The sequence below is a fragment of the Cyprinodon variegatus genome, unplaced genomic scaffold, assembly GCF_000732505.1.
Source record: "Cyprinodon variegatus isolate N-32 unplaced genomic scaffold, C_variegatus-1.0 Scaffold235, whole genome shotgun sequence".
In the NCBI taxonomy this organism is placed as follows: domain Eukaryota; kingdom Metazoa; phylum Chordata; class Actinopteri; order Cyprinodontiformes; family Cyprinodontidae; genus Cyprinodon; species Cyprinodon variegatus.
In genome coordinates this window covers 245,216-265,202 of record NW_015150688.1, presented here as the reverse complement: position 1 = coordinate 265,202, position 19,987 = coordinate 245,216, and the positions used below count along the sequence as shown (strand labels likewise).

The 19,987-nt window shown below is 36.6% G+C and overlaps 1 protein-coding gene across 2 annotated transcripts in view; it reads right to left on the bottom strand.

Moving 5' to 3' along the window:
• Positions 1-16,424, bottom strand: part of LOC107089012 (protein shisa-6 homolog) — a 61,334-nt gene extending 44,910 nt beyond the window's left edge. Inside the window, exon 1 of one of the 2 annotated variants that reach the window (XM_015381517.1) lies at positions 16,114-16,424. The gene's annotated coding sequence lies outside the window, so the exon portion shown is untranslated. The remainder of the gene's footprint in view (positions 1-16,113) is intronic. The other variant, XM_015381518.1, reaches the window with a different exon arrangement.
• Positions 16,425-19,987: the final 3,563 nt, after the last annotated feature.

The window sequence follows — 19,987 nt, the reverse complement described above, 5'->3', positions numbered from 1 at the left end:
TAGTAATTTTTTTTTTCTTTTAACTCAGAAGCTGATCAAATATCGGGTTAAATATCGGTGGGGTGGCCGATGTCCGATATTCAGTTTTAAGGCCGATACAGGCCGATACCGATAGGGGGCCGATTATATCGTGCATCCCTAACGAGGACTAAAGGAAAATAGTGGATGAGAACAGTTACTGAGCTTTTAATTGTGGTATGTGTCCAATTAATCATATAGACATTGATGTTAATGTGATAAATAGTTTGTCTGAGATGTAAAAAAGAATAAAACAAGTGGGGATTCATTTAGAAGCAGTTAAGACCAGAACTGTATCTAAAATGAAATATAATATAAGCAGCTCAGGGCTTTATAAATCCTGAAACCAGAAATGAGGATGTTTATTCTAGTGTTTAAAGATAAATATTAACATTGGTCCTCCTTTTAAAATATTTACCCTTAAACTGGGATTTCCAGATCCAATATTGAAAATTACCAACATCAAACAAAAAAAAGAAATGTTGGAATCCAGCGGTCTGCATCTATAGTGGAGCATAAAGTATTAATTCAGCCACTAAATGTGAATAAAAACACGAAAACACATACAATAAAAAAAAACTTTTCTTGGAAATTATGGTGGAAAAATAATTATTATGTCAATGAAAAAAGTTAATGTCAGCATTTTGTAACATAACCTTGTTGGAAATAACATATGTCAAACATTTCCTGTAGGACTTCACAAGTTCAACAACTTTGAACCTCCATAGGCCTGTTTTTTATCCGTGGTTACAACTTCCAGATGTGCAAGGATGTCCCTCTAATGTTTTACAACTATTATACACAATTAATAACACAATATGAATGTGCAGCAACCCTACAGTTCAGAGAGGGGACCAGAAATTATGTGAAATGTTTCCACCTAAAGAGAAGCAAAAACTTCTGCTGATAAAAGAACGATTATCCACAGCGATATAATCCCGAACTTTGAAGGCCATTTCTCTCTTCAGACAAGGCCTGAAAGAAGGAGTCTCAAAGTGTAGCATGCAATGCAGCAAAGTCAAAACATTGATTATATATCAGCACACTATCAAGTTTATGGAGTGGATTTTGTTTCATTATTGTTGCAACCAAAGAGCAGGTTTGTAAATGGAAATTTGGAAAAAAATGAAATTCAGAAAAAAAAAAACTTTTTAAAAAGATTTTGACAGGAACTTTGGTCTTTGTTTGTTTTTAGACATTTTTTTTCATATTTCACTATTTGTAAAAAAAAAAAAAATGTTTACATATTTTAGAATTTCATTGCATTCAATTTTGATACATTTCTCTGTTTCTGAACAAGTTTTACAAGATGCATTCTGTTTAAGAAATCAGCTTCTCCTCACTTTAAGCCAAAACAAAAGATCGCTCTCTTGACCAATGAAAATGTTTTATCTTCACTCCACTTCACTCCAGAGGAAAGCCCGCCAAAAGAAGTAGCCTAAAAGGAATATGATCTGTAAAACTGAATAAAAAAAAAAATGTAATTTGATAAACTCAAGGTAAACAAAAAACTATATATATATGTTACAAATTTAAGGAATGAAAATCTGAGAAAACAAGGAAATTAGTCTCAAAATCTTTTCTTGATTGATCAGTATTTGGACCTTTCATTCTTAGATAGCATTTTTTTTTTATTTACAAAATTTGAAGGTGCTTTTTTTTCTAATTTTATTTACAACATGTGTTCTTATCTTGCAACAATAATGGGACAAAATTTACTCCATACAGGCTTGGCTAAGGTCAGGTAAAAAGCCACTCATTGATTCAGGTTTACTGGATGCATGCATGCAGGAAGGGAGCTAGAGACCCATGCATTCAAGAGAACATCATCCAAACTATGAAGCATGGGGGTAGACCCATCATGCTGGTTACCTATTTTTTAACTCTTAACTTAAATTTACTTAAGTAATACTTGTATTATTTATATTTAATTTAAGTAATACAAGTGTGTCTTTCTGTTCAAAATTTTTAAAAAATATTTACGGTGTAGATCTATTATCAAGCTTTAGTTTTGGTTTCAGTTTTTGTCAAACTAACAGCAGCCTACTCCGTTTGCTTTCAGTGTTTGTTGGTTTGTCTTGTTGATGCTGCCACTTTAGCAAAGCTGAGTGGCCACCAAGAGCCACTGCTCTAACTCCAATTATCTACTGAGAGGTTAGTCATAGCACCCAGGACTGACGCTGTGGAGAGCAAGCAGGATGAGAAGATGAAAGTGCTCCCCATTGGACCGACACCTCCCGGTTGGCTGTGAGGGAGGAGCAGATGTGTGAGGCCAGTTTCTTTGCCAAGCTTATCCACCATCTTTAACAGATTGGACTGTGTGGCAAACATCCCACTGCTGCACATACATGACAGCAAAACAGGATGTTTCATTCTCACCCTCCAAAGCCGTCTCCAAGAAATGGCACCTCTTTTTTTCCCCGGGAAAGTGGAATAATTATCACATGGATTAGTTAGAGTAATTTTTCAGCTGATGGTCTTTTAGAAAGGAATGGTGGCTTCACAGGTCGGCAGCTTCGGGACTTAACAGCAAAGAAGAAAAAAATAAATAAAAGAAGCGTGAGATGTCTCACAATTGTCTTCATTTATGACGCTGTCAAGATCTGTTTCACAGTTATGAAGGGAGCATGTGGATTAATAACTGAGAAGCAATGATGTAATTAATTAAAACATTTACGCCCTGCATATTTACTCCTGACATTGATTCACCTCTCAGTATTTATTGAGTCCTGCTTAACTCGGCACTCACACAGTTTCACAGCTTTTTTTTATTTTTAGTGCTTCAGAGTTTCTGGGTTTTAAGAGGATAAAACTAATCCTTTCTCTCTTTGATAGTGTAAACCCCACATTTGATGTCAACATCCACGTTCTATTTGATGCTCAGGGAATGTTTAAGGATTGGTTTTAAACAGAAAGGGCTGGTTATCTTGAAAAGAAAATAATGAGTGAAACAGAATAAACAGAAAAGTTTGATTTGACATCAGGATACCTTGTGACTAAAAGGTCACATGAGTGCAGCCAGCACCAATTATATGTAATGCATCAAGGCATGAAAATCACTTCCCATCTGCTTAGATGCTTTTCGGCCTTATTTATGACTGAACCCGATTTCTGGTTACATGACATTAGCCGCTGTGGCTATTTTTAATTATATCATATTTTGGATGGTTTATTTGTCCTTACGCATCAGCTACTGACCTAAATTTCCCTTTCCTGACTAGAAACATCCATGCAGAAAGCTGGAGAAACTATAACTAATCAACTGCAGAATCATTTTGATTCTTCGAAAATTGCAACAATTGCTTTTATGCATTAATTAAAGCCAAAATTACATTTTTTCTTCTCTTACTTCTTTGTCACACACAATGGTTTTAGATAAATACAAAAAAACAGTTTTCAAATTACCGTATCATTCAATTCATTAGGGGAAAAAATATACCAATAAACCAGAGAAAATTCAAAAAGACAGTGATCCCTAATATCCAATTGTTTTGTTTGACTTAATTGGCCACAACCTAGCCTGACTAACATCCCATTGTGGGACAATAAAGGGATTTCCTATTCTATTCTATTCTATTCTATTCTATTCTATTCTATTCTATTCTATTCTATTCTATTCTATAAACTAGAGCCTGTCTGATGAGAGCAGAAAAAAGGGTCAAGAACTGGGAAGAATCAGACTAACTGAGTCATTCTGGAGGCTCAAAAGAAAGAACCTTTTTGAAGATCAGGACTGGGACAACATCATAAAACTGAAGAGACTGTCAGCCATCAGGTTGTGACCTTAATTAATGGTAAATGAAATAACCTCTACCTGAAAAGGTTTTGGGCTTGTTGAAAGTAATCAGTTTTACTTGTTACATTTTGGAGACGCCCTGCGACAGTCTGGCAACCTGTCCAGGGTGTACCCCGCCTTTCGGCCAATGACTGCTGAAGATAGACACCAGCCATATGGTGACCCTGACAGATAAAGTAGGAGAAGATAGATAGATATTCTGAAAAAAAAAAGGGAAAAGAGTCTTTGCTCCATCCTAGCAGAATAACAGCAGCCACCAGCCTTCATCAGCAGGTCTGCTCCAGGCCTTCATCATCATACCAGACTTTTTCATTCAATTTCCTCCATAATGAATGCATGGAAAGAGGAGTTATAAGAGGTAAAGACTAGGGAAGCAACCATCAATTAATCTGTTGATAATTTTTCGATAATGTTGCTTTAATTAATATTTTACAAAATCAAACCAGGTGAAACTAAAACTTTTCGACTTGAGGAGTTCTGGATAGAGCATATTGAGAGACAAAACATTTTTTTTATCTTCAATGCCAAAAGTTTATATATTTTTTTTACAATTTTGATATATTTACTGGTCTAAGTAACTCTGTCAATTAATCGGATTAATCATGATTAATCCGATTAACTGTTTCAGCCCTAGTTAAGACCTCACTCAGTGATATGACTGAATAGCTGGCTGCTATCTCTATATAGCAGAAGTTAATATAAGGCACAATGGAGGTAATCAATGAATGGAGAAGAATATGAACATATCACTACTGGAACGGCACGTAGCAGACGTAGCAATATGAACATGCTGTGGTCAGAAGGAGACAAAGCCCTGCTCATATGCTAAAATAATAGACTACAGTTTTGAAGTAATATAGACCCATCAGAGCCAGACCTGAGTCCACTGAGCACTAGCTGTCTTCATTTTTAAGCAGCAAAGGAGTCTTTGTCAATAACAAGGACTTTAAAGACTGTCATTGCCTCCCTCTGAGAAACGGGGAGGATAAACCAGCCAAAGTGATTAGATTCAAAAATAGAACACACAATATCACAAGGTCACCGGCTAAAAGGATCTGATGTTTATGTGCTTGTGCTCTGAGAAGGTTGCAAGTAACCGGTTCGATCCCTATAGTCTGCACTCTGGGTCCCTCAGTAAGACCCTTAACCCCACACTGCTCCCCAGGCGCCGCACAGCGGCAGCCAACTGCTCCCAAAGGGCATGGGTTAAATGCAGAGGTAAATTTGTCCAATGTGAGATCAATAAAGTTCAATTATTATTATATCGAAAGACAAACCCGCAAAAAACAGAAAAAATTAAAAACTAATAATGCATTCCTACATGGTGCAAAGTCTGTACCAATCTAAGCAGGAGCCAAAACAAAACATTGTCCCTATCAACAAAAATTGTTATCATTTAAATAATACATGTGGCTACTTCACGAAGAACAGTTTATGTCGAATGTAAAGTTTAACTTTGGTCGATTTATGTTTATGATTTATGTTATTTATGTCGATAGAAGGAGCCTTTGTACTGATTCTCAGAGAATCAAAGTGTATTTTGATCAATTCAATGATTCTTTCAGCATTGTTGCGATTTTCAAAACTTGGTTCAGCTCTATAAAAGGAATTGATCATAAGTTAGTTACCACTTACACCATGTGAACAGGAGTGGGTTGAAAAAAAAGATGTGCTGGACGGTTGTATGAGCAGAACTCCAGGCAAATATGAAATAAATAAATATAAGATAAAAGAAATAAAATAAAAGAAAGCTCTTTTATTTTTTTTTACCAAAACCAGGACATTAATTTAGCTTCCGATATATTCATGAATAGATTCAGAAAATCATATGATCAGGACTGCCTGAATAAAAAAGCACTCTTTACAAACAATTAAACAACTATAGAGGTTGAATGTAAAATTGAAAGTATATAAAAATAAACTAACTGATGTTATGAAGGCAAAAAAAGAGTATTATACCAGATTATTACACTGTAATAAAACTAAAACTAAAGGCCTATAGAAAAATGTTATTATATTATTATTATTGGAAAAGCTTAAACCCATGAAGGTATTTCTGAACAATTAATAGATGTTAACAGAACCCAAAATCATATCAAATATGTGGTTAATGGGTATAATAACTTTTTCTCTAATATTGGTCTAAATTTAGCTGCAGGAATCATAAATGGTAAATGGGTTGAACTTAAATAGGTTCACACTACTCAGTCATTAAAGCAAACAAACACACAATGATGTCACAATGACCGTGGCGAGGCCGCTGTACATTAGGCCTTGTGACCACAATCAGTATGCAGGGAGAAGGGTCTCACCCAAGGACACAATTACATTGTTCGAACCAGTGACCCTCCTTCTTCCTATTGCTGCAGGGGGGATTATAGATGTTGCCAATCAGTGAAACAAATAAATCATCAACTAACTGGAGTAGTATTGACAGGGAATTGATCAACAGTGTAATCAAAACTATGGCACATACATCTGAGACATATCTTATACATCTGATTTATTCTCTAAAAGATGAAAAATGCCAAATTCATCCCATTGTTTAAATCAGAAGATAAACAATTTTAGTAATCACAAGCCCATTTCATTACTTTGTCAATGAAAATACTAAAAAAAAAGTTTTATAGCTCGACTAAATAAATTCGTAGACAAGCACAATCTGTTAAGAGACAGACATTATGGTTAAGAGAAAACAGATGAACAACGATGGCACTGATGGAGTTAACTGAGGAGATGTATACATAAAAACAAACATGCATTAGGAATCTTTGTAGATATGTAGAAAGCATTTGATGCTATTGATCACAACCTTAAACAGTAGAAAAGTATAACATCAGGGGGATCGTGTTGAACTGGGTAAAGATTTACATAAGGATCAGGAAAGAGTTTGTTCAAACTGGTGAACAAAACTCCTACTTTTCAAATATCCCCTGAGGTGTCCCTCAGGGGTCCTCGTTGGACCCTGTCTTATTCACCCAATACATAAATTATAGATCTATGATTTCAGAAAAGTAAAAATGTATCTCTTCTGTTGATGACACCATCATCAAATGTTCAAGTGAGTACAACTTAAGTTGGTAAATAAAACATATTATTTTATAGTAAGACACCGAAAAGTCAGAAAAAGTGACATAAAAATAAGGTAGAAATTGACACAGAGAAAGTGAATCAAATCACTTTCATCACATAAACTATGTAAAATTAAGAGCACTGCAATTGTTGGGAAGTGGAGGCATCTCAGTTTACACTTTGCTTCTCATATATACGTATGACGTAACACAGAGAAATAATCTACAGCTTTTATTAATTCTTTACCAAAAATAACATATTCGATACTGCAGAATACTTAGCTCACATAAACATTGTGTTTTTGAAATCACATGTCAATGAAGTTCAGTTATTTAACCAACAAAAAAACTGCAACAATGTTGGCAAGAAATGAAGCGTTGCCCTGCAATCAGTAAAAATGATTCAGTGACAGAGAAGGTTTTGGTTTGAGAGTTTAACTCAACTATGTTTGCTTGATTTCAATAAAATATCTCGAGTATTGGGGTAAAATATCAACTTTAATTTAAACCAGTTATGAAAATACTTCTGCTTATGGGTGCATTAAAAAAAAAACTGTTCAAAGATATTGTTTTGTAAAATAACAAAACTAAATAAAATGTTTATTTGTATGAGTTTATGTAGGCCTAATTATGTATATGTAGTGCATTGTTGTGATCTAGTTTAATTAATAATGTACATTTCTCTAAATGGAACATAAATGTAGTTAATTAAATATATCGTCGCTGTTGGGAAAAAACCTTGTAACTCCCATTTTGGACTTTTTTTTTTTTTTTTTTCATAAATTGATACGATTGGCCAGTCCCCACATGTGAACATATGTTTTGGAAAATATTAACCAATTAAAAGAAAAAAAATAAATAAAATAAAATAAAAAAGTCAAAGTTATCAACCTTGCCGGCGGCGGCATTGGTACTGATGGAACTCGCATCTCCACAAGTCGCAAGTCAAAAACCTCATAAATCCATTTAAATATAACTTGGGGGAAGCAGTATTCAAAAAGTGATACATTTAAATATAGAACAGTGAGTAAAGATATAATACCAACTCTGATAACGAAATGTTTATTTTTCTAAAAAAACACAGCGTTTTTACAATTTCCTGAAAACTTTATGGTTTTGGACATACGAGGTTTCCGTCCGACAGCGACGATGGTAAAAGTATAGCAAAAGATTCCTTATAGAAGATGTTTTTTATGAAATCGAACCAAGTGAAACTCAAACTAGTTCAATACTAGTTCTGGATAGAATATATTGTCAGGTGCAAACGTTAATTTATCTTAAATGCAAAATGCTTTTTTTTTTTTGTCACAATTTTGGTATAATTGCTGCTCAAGGTGGGTTGCTCTGACAACTAAAGACGTGCTTTAGAGTCTCTACGCTCCAGTCAACAATTAATCGATTACTAAATTACTTGACAATATTTGAATAATCGATTAATCCCGATTTATCCGATTAATTGTTTCAGCCCTAGTTTAGTTAAATATTGAAGTTTGCTGCAGTTTGATGAGTGTATATTGATATACATTGTTTAAAAGTACTATATATAAGGACATATATTAATGCAGTAAATTAACTGTAATAAGGGGAGTTAAGAAGTGTATATGTCTCTCTGCTTTTTTTCTGATTTTCTTTTCTTGCGTTTAATTTTTTTTTTTCTTTTTGATTAAAGTTATAAATCGAAATAAATTTTCAGATATTTTTTCATTATATTTAATTCTTCAAGAAACTGTATAAACTGGGAAATAATTGTTGAAATTTAGGACTACTTTTGCTAAGTATGGTCTTTTGAATGAGCATCTTAAGATTGGAGAACTCTTTGAAATATTGATTTATATAAAGAGAAAAGCTCAAATTTTTCACTAATTTTCATATTATGTGTGAATAATTTAACCTTTACTTAATTACTTGATGAATTGAATCCAAAACCAAATTAAAAGACAAAATAACAAATTGTCCACTGAGGGAAAATGATGAGATTCACATTCTGTCCCTTTTACCGGAAATTGTTCAGCTGGAAAATAAAATGAAGGGTTAAGATTAGCTGTTTTAAAATTCATAGTCTGAAGCGAACGCCCACAGATGTTGAATCAGGTGGAATAGTCACTGACCAGCGCGCTAATGTTTGTTCCTGAAGGAGTTCTTGTGCTGAGTACACCAGCAGCCATGTTCCCACATGTCCGGCTATGACGTGCGCACCTGAGACTCTCTAAAAGTCGAAAGCATAAAGCACAGCATCCAGGGCCGTTTATCTCAGCACATAAGCCCGTTTCTGGTTTACTCTCTGGGGGACACAGAGCCTGAACACCACCAATCAGATTAATCACCACTGACTCACAAAACAGCCATGATGAATGGTGAAGGCTGCAGACGATCCACCTCCTCCAGCTCACTGGGAATGAGCTCCTAGGCCAAACAATCTATAGGAGAGCTGAAGTCACCCATCGGAGAAGAAAGCACAGCAATTTAAAATCTTTGGCAGCTCTGCTTTTTAGGAAATTAAAGATTGTAGGAGAATAATAAAGCCCAGAGTAGAATACATTTTACACAACACCTTTTACTATGCTTTTATCACCAATTTATGATCCGAAAACATGTCATCAGCGGGTTTAGAAGCTCTCTCACCTGCTTACACTCCTGTCAGTGTTTCCCTGCATTTCCAAGAATGCCTTCCAACAGCCTGCACAGAGTGGGTGAGAACTTGCTGATTTCACCCGAAGGTAGGCGTCTAGAGGCTTACAAACAGCTTGAAAGTGTGATCGTTCAGCTGTAGTGTTGTACAAATCTATAATTGCAGCAACACCCCTCACTCAAAGCCAACATGTCCTCTGGTTGCCCTGCAGCTGGGTCCATCAGGGCTTTTTGTTCTGGCCTCATGCAGGACGCTGGCGTGACTCAGCTGCTCTCCGAAAGAGCACATGATGGTTGTTTTAACTATTCCCCTTTATGGTCAAAAACAAACAAACCAACCAACTGGGATTTTATCATGCTTTACCAAATCAGCTGTTAGAGCTGACAACAAAGAACATTGTTAATCAGAAAGATTAGAAATGTTTAATTAATGGTTTCATGTTCCCAATAATTCTTCATCAGGGCGGTTAAAACGTAGATGTTGACGCTGGACAGCAGCCAATCATTAAGCCTCCATATGTAGGGCGTGTCCTCTGATCCAGAATACAAAGAGGACCCTTTTCACACCCATCCCTGGGAGATTTGTTGTTTGTCAAGCTTTATACACTCAAATGTGAAAAGAGAAAAAAAATCCAGTTTGAATAGAAAATAATGTTGGTTCCTTATTTGGTCACTATGGGCTGTAGATCTGTTGCTTGTTTGTTATCAAATATCTGCATTCGCTCAATGATTATGTCAATAAAATCCTTAAAAAGTGACCTCATTGCAACTGACTGAGAACCTTTAGTAGGACATGGCGGGGGGGGGGATTCTTTCTGGGTCCTCGCTGTAACAGCAGCAATACGCATTAAAAGAGTGAATAAATAAATAAATATTTTTGTTGAATGCATGGATGCTGTATTATAATGTCACACAAACAGAAAAAAAAACGGATATGATCTTCAGCAGGAATAAATCAGAATAGAAATAACATTATCCTGTTGAAATGGACCTAAATAAATGCATCATTTGCCATTTCACATGTTTATAGTTTTAATTATTTCATTCTGATCGTTGTCTATCAGTGAAGAGTTCAGAACTAATGAGAAACCAAGGGATGAAGGAAACTTTTCAAATGGAATCAAAATCATGTGCAACATATCCACACAGGTCTGTGGTTTATTTAGACCAGGCGTCTTCAACGTTTTCCAGGCTAAGGACCCCCGAACTGATGGCGAGATGGAGCGGGGACCCCCTAATTATATATATTGTATGAAATTGTGGTATATTAAACTGGTCCTATAGTCACTCTGTCACTCTATTACAGATGGAGGAATGTAATGGAAGTAATTTCGCTCTGGGATTATTAAAGATATTAGATATATTCTAATTCTGATTCCTCATTGATGGGTCAGGTGTTGTGAATGAAAGCTCAACTCAAACTACAGATGAAAACAAACCAGTCATGTAACCACTAAACTCTTAACATTTCCTTGTGTTGCTTGTATTGTATGTTATATGTTCTTTCTTATGTATTTGCCTGCCTAGGGACTACGGGTGAAAACTAGCTTTGTAGCTATAATCCGGCATATTTACATTTTTTTTTATACTGATGTTCATTAATGTGCATTGTCCCTATTCAAATAAATAAATAAAAAAAATAAAAATAAAATACACGGTGCCCAGCTTGAAAGAGTGTCGCTGAATGTGTGCGTTTATGACTGAAAGTTATCTTCTGCCTCCATTTATCTGTTTACTACAGTGTGTTGAATTCATGTTAATGTGGATTTAAAGACATTTCAATTAGTGAAAAAACTTACAGGGGGGATATAAAAAAAAAGAAAAAAATTTTAATTAACCAAAACTTTTGCAACCCTCATGCAGTACCTCCTTGGACCCCCTAGGGGTCGCGGGCCGCCTGTTGAAGACCTCCAATTTAGACCATGTGTGTCAAACTTAAGGCCCACAGGCCAAATCCAGCCACCATGGCAATTAATCCAGCCAGCAATAGCATATCATTTTACAAAATACAGCAGTCATGTTTCTTTTTAAGTGAACAAAGTATTTAAAAATACAAAATCAACAGAAGTTTTAATACCAGAGCAATTGTCTTTGTAAACAAAATGATGAAATCAAAAGTTCACTTTTAAACATGTGCAAACGGCCCTTAAGACTAGAAAATTACGAAATAGCCAAGCATAAATGTGAGTTTGAAACTCCTGATTTAGATGGAGAGAGAGCAAGACTTGGAGCAGATAACAAGAAGACAGAACAAAGTTCACCACATGTGCTCAGTTTTTATCCACTGGAGCAAGAGAGACCAAAGTGTGGCCCATGGGTCCATTTGGAGCTCAACCAATTGTACATCCTCCAACTATAATTCAAATGTGGCTTAAACCTGAGTTAAGACCAGCAGTTGGTGCAGATGGACACCATTTGTATCATTTTAGGTTATCACTGACAAGTCAAAAATCTCCTTCTAATAGAAAATATCACATAAAGCACGAAGGATTTTACTCAAAAGCCAACTTGGGCACATTAACCAATTAAACCTAGAAAAACGTAACAAGTAGTTTAACAAAAAATTTAAAACAGAAACAATTAAATCAAAAAAAGACATCTTTCGTTTATCAATTTGGTTAAACAAGACCATTATTATATTACAGATATAGAAAAGTTTACAGGTCAGACAGGTTAATTCAATTAAAAAATACTCTATTAATCACAAAGGGAAATGAAATGCTGCAGTGGCTCATATGTTATTTTTTTCTCATTAAGTTTATTCAAATTCGAAAATTCTAATTATGCCATGCATTATCCATTGAAGTTAATTTTTTTTTCTTTTTACTTTACATGGTCATTCATTAATATGAACATTTATTATTACTATTCATTATTTTTAACCAGGTATTGTAGGTGTTGATAGTAACTGTAGGCAGGGAGGATCTTCTGTTGCTGTCTGTCTTGCACCGTATCTGGTAAGCCTCTGACTGAAGACACTCTGTTGTTGTTTAAAAATCTTCTGAAGAGGATGCTTTCTGTTGTCCATAATCTTATTCACTGCAAAATAATCTCCAGAGGTTCTAGAGGAGTTCCTCGAACAGAACTGGCCTTATTAATTAGCTTGTTGAGCTTTTTTAAGTAATTAACTCTAATAATGTTACTCCTGCAGAGGATGGAAGAAGAGATCAGACTTTCCAAAACAGACTTATACAAGATATGCTGCATATTTCTGCCAACGCCAAAGAACCTAAGCTTCCTTAGGAAGTAATCTTCACTGTCCCTTATCAGTTGTATTTCCATCTTGCTTACTGTCCAGGTGAACACCACAGTATTTATACTCATAAACTACCTCCACATCTTCTCCTTTGATTTTAATAGGTTTCAACTTGTTAATGTTTCTTCTGAAATCTACAATCATCTCCATTGTTTTGTTGACATTCAGGATCAGATGTTTGTTTCCACAGTATTTCTGCAGATGACAGGACTCTGCCTGGTACTGGAAGTCAGAGGTATACAGAGTAAAAAGGAATGGTGAGAGTACCGACCCCTGTGGTGCTCCTGTTCTGCTGACCACTTAATTAGACAGCTGACCCTTCATTCTAGCAAACTGCGGTCTGTTTATCAGGTAGTCTTTTATCTAGGTGATTGTTGATGCCTCCACCTGAGTCTGCTAGAGTTTCTCACAAAGTGAATCAGGATGAATTGTCTTAAATGCCCTGGAGAAATCAGAGAATGTGATCTTCATGGGGCTCTCTACCTTGTCTAAATGGCAGTGGGTTTATTAAAGCAGGTGTATGATGGCATCGTCAACCTCAACTCCACGGCAATGAGCAAACGGCAGGGATTCCTGATAGATGCTTGTTTGCTTGATGAGGTGAACCAACAGAAGTCTCTCTATAAACAATTACCTGTAATCAGTTTGCATTTGTTATAAAATAATGGTATAAAACTGGAAGTGTTGACTGTTGAACCAGGATAGAGCGTAATCTACTATAATCCTCATAAAAATAATCCACGACTCCAAACAGTTTGAAAGGAGGGGTGAAATATTCAGAATTATTTTTTTAATATCTACTTATGTTTTAGCCAGTAGGGGGCACTGGACCTGTAAGATCCAGATTTAGTTCACCTGAAGGGCCACAGACAACACAACACTGCCGCAAAATTAAACAACCTTTCTCTGCGTTTTACAATCTGATAGCAGACCACTTTGGAGCAGCACATTGAGAAGTGATATATTTATTGTAAAGACAAGGCCACATCTACCTGCTTAGATTTAATTCTACTTCACAGAACCAGAAATATGTCTGAGCAGGTAAGTGTTATAATTATGTTGCTGCCTTTGGTGAACTCAGATTGTCTTAAAGAGCTGCTCTGGGTCACATGATTCATTCGGTGACAAATTTCAACCCTATCAAGCTACATATGCTTGGTTATTTTTTTAAACAGCAACCCATATGGAGCATTGATGTGCTCAAAGTGCTCCATGTTAGTCAGAAAAATTATTTAATAAATCTCAAATTAAGCAACTCTTTGGTCAGAAGTTACACAGTGTACATTTAAAAAAGAACGATACAATTATTATGAACTGGTCAGAATTTAGAATAAAGTTCTTTGCTGAATGAATTCAAGTTTAGATTCAATTTGACACAAACTGACCATATCTTTGCCCAAATACAACCAAGAGAAATATAAAATAATCCGGACACAAAAGATTGTTTTTCAGTTTTAGGTATTTGATCAATAAGTTGACCTATCATCCAAAATATTCCTTTAGTTTGCAGGTTTGCTCTTTTTAAAATCAAAATTAATGTGAGTTTTTCAAAAGGCAGTTATAACGTGAGCATAAATGAGCAAATTTGAATGATCTATTTGGCTTTGTGACATTTGTGTGTGTGTGATTGGAGAAATGCACTACAGCGCAGAGGTCAGTTCTCCTCCCTCACTGCAATGAGATCCTGGGTTAAGAAAAAAACCTGTAGAATTTGCATCTTCTTCTCTGATGCATGTTATCTTTATGTTTTCCTTCAGGTATTCAAGGTTCCCTCAACAGCAGAAAAGATGAAGCATGTTAGAAGATAAATTGCTGTGAACTAGGAGCATGTTGTAAGGTCATAGCTATTTGTCTATCAGCCCTGCAACAGACCGATGACCTGTCCAGGATGTATTCCTCCTCTTTCCCAGTGGGGGCTGGGATAAACTCAAACTATTCCACAGCACTGAGCAGAATGCAGCAGATATTAACAGACGTGGTTACTCTTGCTAGACTTATTATTTAAAAGAAACATGCAACTTTGTGCATGCATACTTTAAAAAGAGATCATAGAGATTCAAAGGCAGAGTATTTTAAAATTCACCTAAAACAACGTTTGTTTTAGGTGAATTTCAAAATACTCTGCCTTTGTTTCTGCTCTGCGGTTACCACATCAACAATTTGAAGTGAACTCTTAAAAGCCTAAATTACAGAGGACAGGAAGCACTCCCCTAATGTACCCTCACTTCAGTAACAGGATGAGACAGGTGTAGGTGTGCTGCTCTAATGATCCTGGTTAAAACACATCCGCAAACCACACATGGCCCTGCAACAATATCCAGGGTGATATCATCCACAAACATGCACCTACACATACACCTACATGGATGAATACCCAAACACAGAAGCGTATGCACACCTACAAATTCACACAGGCACAGCAGAAGTCAGGTAAGGCTAGGCAGCACCTGTGAGGTCCATGAGGGAGTAAAAAAAAAGGAGGGGGGGTAGTTTGCAGTGTTCTGCATCAGGACAATGCATTAACATTCATGAGGCAATTACGCTCCCCTTAGAGCCAGTCATGAGTGTCTGTGCCAGTGTCCCTGCAAATGTGTGAACAATTGTTTCCCCTAAAACTCCTAAACACACAAAAACACACTTTAAGGGCAATGGGGGGTGGGGGGAACAACACAATCTCCTAATTTTAGGCATCCAGATGAGTCAATGTATGGATGCTGCTGCTGCATTCAGAGCAACACAGAAGGAACAAAATGGGAGGGAGGGTTCTGTTGCATTATGTTGAGGCGTTACTGTATTGTATGCATGCATGGCATCAGATGAGAGTGAACACCCCCGTGATAAACCCAGTCTACCCCACTGCAGCACAAACAACACTGGCATAATGAAAGCGCCTGAAATGCCTCATTCACCCCCCCACCCCCCGTTTTTACGCAAAGAGGGTGCTGATCCTAGAGATGCGGCACCAGTCACCATTTTCCCCCTTAAAGAGGCGGAGAGGCAGACAATAGCTGGTATGAAATGATCAACAATGCGGAGGGTTTTTCTTTTTTTTTTTTTCTTAATCATCTCAATAAATAAACAGAAGCTCAGCAGTAAAGCGCAGACATTGCAGTGCCACACATGCGCCTTAGCAGCGCAAATGTGGAATCACTGAAAGCCTCAACATGCACCTGTTAATAACTGTTATATATGCAGTGAAGGTTTGCATCATTTTAATGGGATTTACAACCTGAAAATAAGTCAATTAATTACCAGGAGATGATATTATAAGCTTTCCATCCATTTTAACATTCCCCTTAACTATCAAGACAAAGATAGGTGTTTGTTTGTTTGTTTGTTTTTACCTTGGTTTTCTTCTCCCAGTTCCCAGTGATCCCACACCAAATGTGTCACCTTACATGTTTCATTGTAATTCCCAGTTCTGGAGAAGGGGGAATTGATAAGCCGCAGTGACGCGTCTCCTCCAGGATAATAAACAGAAACAAAGCGGAGTGGTGGAGCGCATAAAAAAAAGCGGCTCGGCGCAGTAATCCTTCACGTTAGTTCAGATCGGGGCGCTGCGGTGAACGTGTGACCCGCACCGAGGCTCCTGGTGCGTGGCTGATGCTGCTTCCCCGCCTGCCTCACTGGAAGATGTTCCACTACTGAGCGCTGCTCTGCTCCGTGGCCAACTCATTGATTGGTTAATGTGGCATTTCCTTACGTTCGCATTCCCGAACTGCTGGGGACGATTAACCAATCAGACGGCGGATAGATCCAATGATCATGTCTGATTGGTGGAGGCGCGTTCGAAGCCTTTGCTCCCGGTAAACGCGCCCTTGTGAGCGCTCACAGCCATGTAAATATTAATGCACTGATGGGAAATGTTGAGCTGTGCTCATTAACTTATGGATTAGACTTCCAGCTTTATGAACCCGATGATCGGCAGCCATACATCACCTCACTTTATGAACAAACTGCAGCCCTTATAGAGTTTTTGGGAAGTTTAAACTCATTTTTCCACTTCTAGGTCCTGACTGTAAATGATGACCTCATGTTTTAACTGTAATTATAATGACACATATGATATATACTGTGAATATCAGATGACTTCTGGTAAATTCACAGGCGGTTCTAGACAGGGGGCCAATCAGCAGTGCCCCTGTAAATCCTGTACTGGCCCCTGTTATGGCCCTTGTGCTGAAATCATACACTGGGAAATTCCAGTATAAGCAATAGAATCTATATTAAAATAAGTTTTATTTTCCTTGATTTAAGAAAAGATTATATTTAAAATAAGAAAAAAAGACTCCATTATCATATTTGAAGTGAATATCTTATGTTAAGGGCAACATACTTAGTTCCTTTGGCCAAGCATCTTATTTTACCTGTTCAAATTAAAGGCAAATACAGTTATTTTATGATTTTTTTTTAATTTTTAAGATCAGTTTTTGCAGAGTAATACAAAATAATTTCCCTATGACGATCATAGAGACCGTGGTCTCTTATGGTGAAGGGACCATAACTGATTTGTCCCAATTGGACAAATTTTGTATTTTGCCTTTAAAACTTACTTCAATAGTTATTTAAAAATTATAATCATATATTTCAAGCTTCGGTTATGTTGAAAATAGGATCACTGTTTCTATCTGTTGGATGAAATGGGTCTGTAAGCTTGGCTTTGTGGCTCACCTACTATACTAAATGATGAATTCTTGCCAATTTTTTTTTTGTTTGTTTTTTGTGTTTTGTTTTGAGAGTGTGATGTAGTTCTTTAGTTCTGTGCCCCTAAGAAGGAAACACTTGCCCGAGTCTGGCCCCCTTGTAAGGCTTGTCTAAAACCAGCACTGTGTTTGAGCCAAATAAGTCAAATTCCTACCTCCACAAACTAAAAAAATTAGCTGTAATGTTCCCTTAAGTTAAATTACCCCCTTAAAGATTAGGATCTTGAAGCTGTGACACGGATTTAAGTCATTGTGGAGCAGTTTCTCATTAGATTTTTTTTGTATGCATGAGTAATATTCATCTTAAACACCTGAAACCATCTTGGAGCATGTTACAGAATTCATCACACCAAGAAAGCTGTAAAATAACGAGTCTGATATAATGATTGGTTTTGCTGTAGCCCGTCTCAAAGCTCTAAAGAGGTTGACAGAAGCCTAGGGGAATTAATGAAGAAACCACCCACATCTACCTCTGTTCCCAATGTAAGGGTTGGAGTAACAGCCTCTATAGGCCTTTTCCAATGGAAGACCTCTAATTCTTAAACTGGTTTGGTTCGGTTGCCTTACTACCTCGGTGCTTTGTTTCAAGCAGACACCTTTCGAAGGCTTTGTGAACATAGAAGATATACAGCTAAATGTCTTTTTGCAATCTGTTAGAGAAGAAGTGGAAAGAGAGAGTGCTGAAGCGAGATGGTGGATCCTATCCTGTATGCCTTTCTATGCAGCAGAAGAGCATCAAAGCTCTCCGGTTGATATGGAAAGGGAGACAGTGACGCCATGACAACAGGAGACAGAATCATGCTATAAGAATGATTTGTCCAGAAGGCTATGAGGATGCAATGCAGTAGAGATGGATTTATATGTTTTATCAATATATATACATACATCTCTATTGGGGGTTGTTGCTCATTAAGTGGAAAATTTATCTCCTTTTTTTTTTTTAAAGAAATGGTTTTTCCATATATTGAGATATGGCACCATAATAATTTTATGCTGTCTGGCAACTCTTGCCTTCTGTATGGTTGTTGTATTCCAGGGTCACACTTTTCCATATCCAATTGTAAATACTGTTATTTAGATTCTGAATGTATAAAAGGTGGAAATGTACATTCATTTTAGTTTGTTTTACTAACAGAAAAATAAGACTGGTTGCTTAGCAAAATGTTAGCAAGTCCATTGCTTTCAAGTTAAAACCTCTGCAGCAAACTGTATATGACATACCATACTGATAGTTAATGAATCAATATATTCATAAGGTAAATTGAAATAGTTTATATTTATTTATCATCTCGGTACTACCTTGTCTCGGAGCTGCAGTCAACCATTTCTTTTCAAGCAACTTTCAGTAATTTTTTTGTCTTTAGTAAATGTCCTCAGTTTGTTTAGTGGAGTTATAAACAGATTTTTGATACTTCTGGGAAAAGAAACAGTTGTAAAAAGCCATTTAAAGACTCTAATAGTCCTCTGTTGAACCCTTTCTCTTTTCAATTCACCAGAGTGAAGCTTTATTTCCAGGAATGTACCCAAATGTCGGTCTGGCTTCTCTAATGTTCCTGCTATGTGTCAGATGAATTTCTTTTTATGCCGCCCATGGCCAGCCTGTTTTATCAGCATCAACAGTTTTCTGTGACCTTGCACAAATTGTGGCTTTGTAGTACAAATAAAGAGAGTTATGAGGTATTTTTTTCACACTGTTGTATCTCAATGCTCCATTCAATTCAATGACACTTCATCTTATTAAGAAACTTATGTGAAATCGATCTTTTTCTTGCTTTTTTTACTTAACTTTTTCGGAAAAACAATCAGTTATAAACAGTGAAGAAAGACGTTTTAATACCTGGTATGTTGGTGGGTTACCTGAATATTTATTCATCTTTTTATTTTTACCTTTGTGTAATAACTGCAATGCAAAAATAAACTTCCTTTTGGTCTGATTATTGGTCATAAATCTTCTGCTCTGATTTAAGACCCTCTGAAAGTAGCCTCTGAGGAGGAACACCACATCTATAGATTTAGGGGTTTACTTATAGCTCCACTGATGACTTTCCCTGTGAAGTGTCACCATGAAGGAGGAGTCGGAAGTTGCTTGCTCTGGATAATGCTTTTTTTTTTTTACAGAAGGATGATTCATTTCAGGGGTGTAATAAACATCCACGTCAAACCTTTATTGCTTGACTTGAGTCAAGACAAGGCAGTAGGTGTACCTTCAATAGATCTGCTTGTCATAAAATCTAACTTCATTGTATACTAACAAGTTTTCCATGCAAGCTTTCACAGATTGAGCTAACACTGTCTGTCTGGGTGGCTCCATTGAAGCAAAATAGACAGACTTTAATTTGAGTGGATATTTCAGAATGAATCAAAGCCCTGGTAAACAAAGGAGTTATCTCCCACGGAGCGGTCTGCCTCTCTGCTGCCTGCAGTGTCTCATTTGTAGTCCAGGCTTTTGCTGCTGGACTTGGCAGCATCAGCATGAAACACATTGTTCTGCTTGGGACTTTTTATTGGGAACATT